Genomic DNA, 6,000 nt, shown 5'->3' on the forward strand with positions numbered 1-6,000 from the left:
TATACACCAATAATGAACTATCAGAAAGAGAAATTAAGGAAACAATCTCATTTATAATTGTATCAAAAGTAAATAAATAAGAAAACATAGGCATTAAACTCTCTGACATTGCTTTTGGAAATATTTCTTCTAATATATCTCCTTGGGCAAGGGAAACAAAAGAAAAAATAAACAAATTGGACTATATCAAAGTAAAAAATTTTTGCACAGCGAAGTAAAACACCAAATAACAAAAAGATAGCCCACTGAATGGGAGAAGATATTCACTAATTATATATCTGATAAATGGTTAATAACCAAAATTTATAAAGAACTCATACAACTCAACACCAAAATAATAAATCTAATTTTAAAAATGTGCAGAAAACCTGAATAGACATTTCTCCAAAGAGGACATACAGATGGCCAACAGATATATGAAAAGATGGTCAATATCACTAACCATCAGAGAAATGCATATTAAAACCACAATGAGCTATCACCTCACACCTGTCAAAATGGCTATCATTAATAAATCAACAAACAACAAGTGCTGGCAAGGATGCCAAGAAAAGGGGACCTGTTGCACTGTTAGTGTGGTTGCAAATTGGTGCAGCCACTATGGAAAACAGTACGGAGTTTCCTCAAAACATTGGAAATGGAACTACCTTATGACCCATCAGTTCCACTCCTGGGTATTTATCCAAAGAAAGTCAAAAAGATATATGCACCCTTATATTTACTGCAGCGGTATTCACAATAGTCAAGATATGAAAGCAATCTAAGTGCCCATCATTAGGAGAATGGATAAAGAAGAGGTGGTACATATACACAGTGGAATATTACTCAACCGTAAAAACAAATGAAATCTTATCGTTTGGGACAACATGGATAGACCTAGAGGGTACTACGCTAAGTGAAATCAGTCAAATTAGAAAGACAAATATCATATGATCTCACTTATGTGTGGAATCTAAAGAACAAAATAAATGAACAAACAAAACAGAAACACACTCACAGATACAGAGAAAAAACTGACAGTTGCCAGAGGGGAGAGTTTGGAGAGCTGGGTGAAGGGATTAAGAAATACTAATTGGTAGCTACAAAATAGTCACGGGGATATAAAGTACAGCATAAAGAACATAGTCAATAGTATTGCAACAATTATCTATAGTGCCAGGTGGGTACTAGATTAATTGGAGAATCACTGCATAAATTATATAAATGTCTAACCACTGCACTATACACCTGAAACTAATATAAAAGTATTGAAAGTCAACTGTAACTGAAAAAAATAAATTAAAAAAGCTAGGGGTAACCCCTGGGAATTAGAGGACATATGGATTGTCTGAGTTACACCTGGTCATTAAGCTGGTGCATGCTCACCAATATCCTGAACCAAGAAATACCCAAGATCTGAGCCAGAAGTCCATCCTTACCACAGTTACTAAACAGGGGCTGGATGGGCTATGAATTGCTATCATACATTGCTATACAGCAATCTGGAGATGTGGCAGCAACTCCCTTACCAAGCTAGTATTGGGATATTGTTTTGGAGTTTTTGCTTTGTTTTGTTTTGTGTTTTTTTCCTAAAGACCTAGCCTACATTTTGTAATTTCAGTCTTTCCCATGATTTCATGAGCAATCCTTGTGTAACGAGGTAAAGTGGATTCTGTTGTTTCCAACTAGGAGCCTTAACAAATAAAACAGCCTCTTAACTTCCTTTTTCCAGTATTTTTTATTATGGTAAAATACACGTAACATAAAATTTACCATCTTAACCATCTTTAAGTGTTCAGTGGTATTAAATATATATATTAATATTGAGAAAGCATCACCAATATCCATCTCGATATCTCTGGCAGCTTGCAAAACTCTATATACATTAAAAAATAACTCCCCATTGTCCCCTCCCCCCAGTCCCTATCAATCACCATTCTACTTTCTGTCTCTGTTATTCTGAAAACTTGAATAACTCATATAGGTGGAATCATATAGTGTTTGTCTTTTTGTGACTGGCTAATTTCATTCAACATAATGTCCTCAAGATTAATCCATGTTGCACCATGTGTCAGATTTTCTTTTTTTAAAAAAAAAAGGTGAATAATATTTTATTGTACGTATATACCACATTTTTCTTATCCGTTTATCTGTTGATGAACAGTTGGGTTGCTTCCACATTTCAACTATTGCAAATAAAGCTGTTATGAACATAGGTGTACAAATATTTCTTCAAGTTTCTGCTTTCAGTTCTTTTGAGTATATACCTAGAAGTGGAATTGCTGAATCATGAGGTAATTCTAACCCTGAATTTTTTACATAAGTTAAAACTCTATTAGTTAAGGCCAAATCATTAGACTTCTGATATAGGCAGAAGCCCCGGTTATTTGGCTTCTATTATAAATAGATAGCGTGGAAACTATTAGATATTCACATGCAAAATTTTTAAAACTATGTACCAAAGAGAGGGAGAAGAAGCCTCCCTTGATATGCTAATATTAGAACACAGCTAATATTAGAACAAGTCCTGTCCAGGCTTATTTTTCTCCACCAAGTTCACCATATTTACATAATCCACTTTTAAAAACATTATAAAATATGACCTCTATCAAGCCATTTTAAATACACATGATACTTCCTATGTTTTCTCACCCTTCTGCTTTTATTAGTTATAACATTTCTACAATTTCATGGTGTAAAATTTTCATATTCAGTTCCATAAGCATAATTCCCTAACAGTTGTTAGCATTAGTTGAATGTTTAAATGGATTCACTGCTCACCACGACTCTATTTATCTTGATTTCTAAATTCATATTTTGGTTGGCTGAAGTCTTTTCTCTGGTAATTTTTACAAGAATGTTTATGAAAACAATATTTCTTGATTTTTTTGTATGTTTGAAAATATTTTTCCTTGGTCTTTATTATTGCACAGTGGTAGAGCTGGACATAAAATATGATGATGTTCCTTTCCATTAAAACTTTGTAGATATTGCTACACAGTTGCTAGCATTGGATGCGATTCTGGAGAAGTTTGAATTCAGGCAAACTGTTTTTCCTCCTTAAATATCACAGTCTATTTTTTTCCTCCTTTGCCAAAGAATCACAGGAGAGTTCTGATATGATTTCATCTAGTAATTTTTCTCAGGAAAGACTTGGAGCTGACCAGTCAGGATCAGTTTTTCCTGTGACATGCTCGGCTTTCATTCTCAAAATGTCTTCCACTATTCCAGGAAAATTATCTCTGAATGTACTGGTGGATATTTTATTCTTGACTCAATATTAATTTTATATCTGCTGATGCTTCAAAACATTTCATATTTTCCTGCTAATTCTTCAAGACTCTCTTTTTCTACTTAATTTTGCTAATTTTTTTATCAAATATCTCCTATCCCTGATTGTGTTTTTAGTTGTGTTTACAATTGTAGCTACTTCCAAAATACATTATGTTTCTAAAATGGTTTTATTTTCTCTTCCATTTTTGTTTTGGCGGTGGTTATAATTGTTTATGATTTTCACATTTACATTTTGATTAAATAATACATGAATAGTGTTCAAAATTTAGGTTTCATGAGCTCTGTACCTCAGTACCCCAATTCTAGTCCCCTGCCCTATAGACAATGAATGCTCTTCTGTATCTTCCCAGATATGCAAGCAATAAAAAATATTTGTTATTTTCCCTTTCTACAAAATGATGGCACACCCTATACATACTATTCTGAATTTCGATTTTTAAAAACGTTTTAAATATATCTTGGTGATATTTCCCTATTAATATATAAAGCACTTCTTTTCCTTTCTTTTCTTTTTTCTTTTCTTCTTTTACTTCCTTTTTTCCTTTTACAGTTGTATAGCATTCTTTTATATATAATTTATTCAGGCTCCTATAGGCACACATTAAAGTTGTTTTTATTCTTTTGTTAATATAAACAATGCTAGATTGGATAAATTGGTAGGTATGTTATTTCACACACATGCACATGTATTTATTTTTTAATACAGTCTTAAAAATGTAAATACCTAAAAGGTATTTGCTTTAGTAATATGTGCAAATATAGCCAAGTAGTGATCAGTAAGATCTGTCCTAATTCACACTCCCACTAGTAACACAGCAGTTTTCTCACACCCATGCTAACAGTGAGTTATGAAACATTTGCTCTTTGCCAATCTGATAGGTAAAAGATGGTATTTATTGTTGTGTTTATTTACATTTCTCCTATTGTAAGTGAGTTGAGTACCTAACCACATATTTAAGAGCCATTTGTATTTCCTTTTCCTTGAACTCTTCTTTATATCCTTAACCCAGTTTTATTGGATTGTTGATTTTTACATTCTGTATATGATATAGAAATTCCAAATGACAACAAGTTTTGTACAAGTTTCTAGTTCATCTTTTAATTTGATTAATGGTGATTTTTTTTCTAAGTATAATGCTTATGCAAAATTATCTTTCAATCTTTATCTTTTTATGATTATTGAAATTTATATCTTACCTAAAGACTCTTGCCACTCCAACATTATTATAATTGCCTTCCATTTAGCTATCAATTTTTTCAAATACAATTTATTCAATAATAATAATTCAATAATTTATTCAATTTGTCCATCTTATCTCCACTGATTTGAGATGCCACCTATGTGTACTGAACTGTTTCTGGAGTTTTATTTCTTTTCCATTGATCTATCCACCAATATGGTTGTGGTTTTTTTTTTTGTTTTCTTTTTGGCATTACCACACTGTTTTAATCTATGTAACTATATTTTATTATTTTATTCAAAATTTTACCTGCTTATTTATTTTTCCCATATGAACTAAAGATAAAGTTTGTCTAGACTCCTGCAAAATCATCTTGGCATTTTATTGCTATTTGGCAATACGTTTACTTAAAGAAAATAGATGTATATTATATTGACCCTTCCCATCCAAAAATATGATGAAGTTCTCTATGTTGAAATTCTTGCATCACTCAGTAATGTGTTAGTTTTCTCTATAGAGATGTTGCACATTTCTCAAAGTTATTCCTAAGTAGAGAAATGTCTGCCTAATTATGATTACTAAGATAACCCAACAGAGACTTCAGTAGCCACACTCAACAGAGGATACAGAATTTACAGAGTTATTCAGAAAACAAACAGCAACAACAAAAACAAACCACAAGGAGGGAGGATGATTTTGTCTCCATAGTTAAACATAAAATCATTCTAAATATCCACTTCTTAGTGGATACAAAAATGTGAAACATGCAAAGCAAGTGTGAAACATGCATAAGCAGGAAAGAGAAAATTAACAGTCAATAAAAAGTGTCTCTGAGCAAGTCATACTAGACTAAGTTGGACCTACTAGACTAAGATTTAAATCAAGTATTTTAAATATTTTTAGAAAGCAAAGAACTAAAGGACACTAGATCTAAAGAACAAAAAATGGTATCAGAACAATGTATCATGAAATATAAAATATTGAAAAATAAAATTTATATTCCAATAATGATGACTAAAAAGAAAAAAGAATTAAGACCCATAGTAAACAAATAGAAAAATGGCATATGTAAATCATACCTTATCAATTAAATTAAATATAAATGGATTAACTACTACCATCTAAAGGCAAATATTGGCAAAATAAATGAAAGCATGATTCAACTATATGCTCTCTTTAGGAGATGTAATTCAAATTCCAAGATATATACTTTAGATTGAAATACACACTCACAAAAAGATTGAAAATAAAAAGATGTAAAAATATATATCATGCAAACAGTAACCAAAAACTACCTCAAGTGACTTTATGAATGTCAGATAACATAGACTTTAAGACAAAATGATGACTAGAAACAAAGAACATAGTATAATGACAACAGGTCAATACATATGATAATCATAAATATATATTCATTTAACAACAGAGTCCTAAAATACATGAATTAAAATTTAACAAACTGAAGGGACAAATAGGCAATGCAACAATAATATTTTAAGGCTTCAATAGCTCACTTTCAATAATATATGGAATAACTAGATGGAAG

The sequence above is a fragment of the Rhinolophus hipposideros genome, assembly GCF_964194185.1.
Source record: "Rhinolophus hipposideros genome assembly, chromosome: 3".
Classification (NCBI taxonomy): domain Eukaryota; kingdom Metazoa; phylum Chordata; class Mammalia; order Chiroptera; family Rhinolophidae; genus Rhinolophus; species Rhinolophus hipposideros.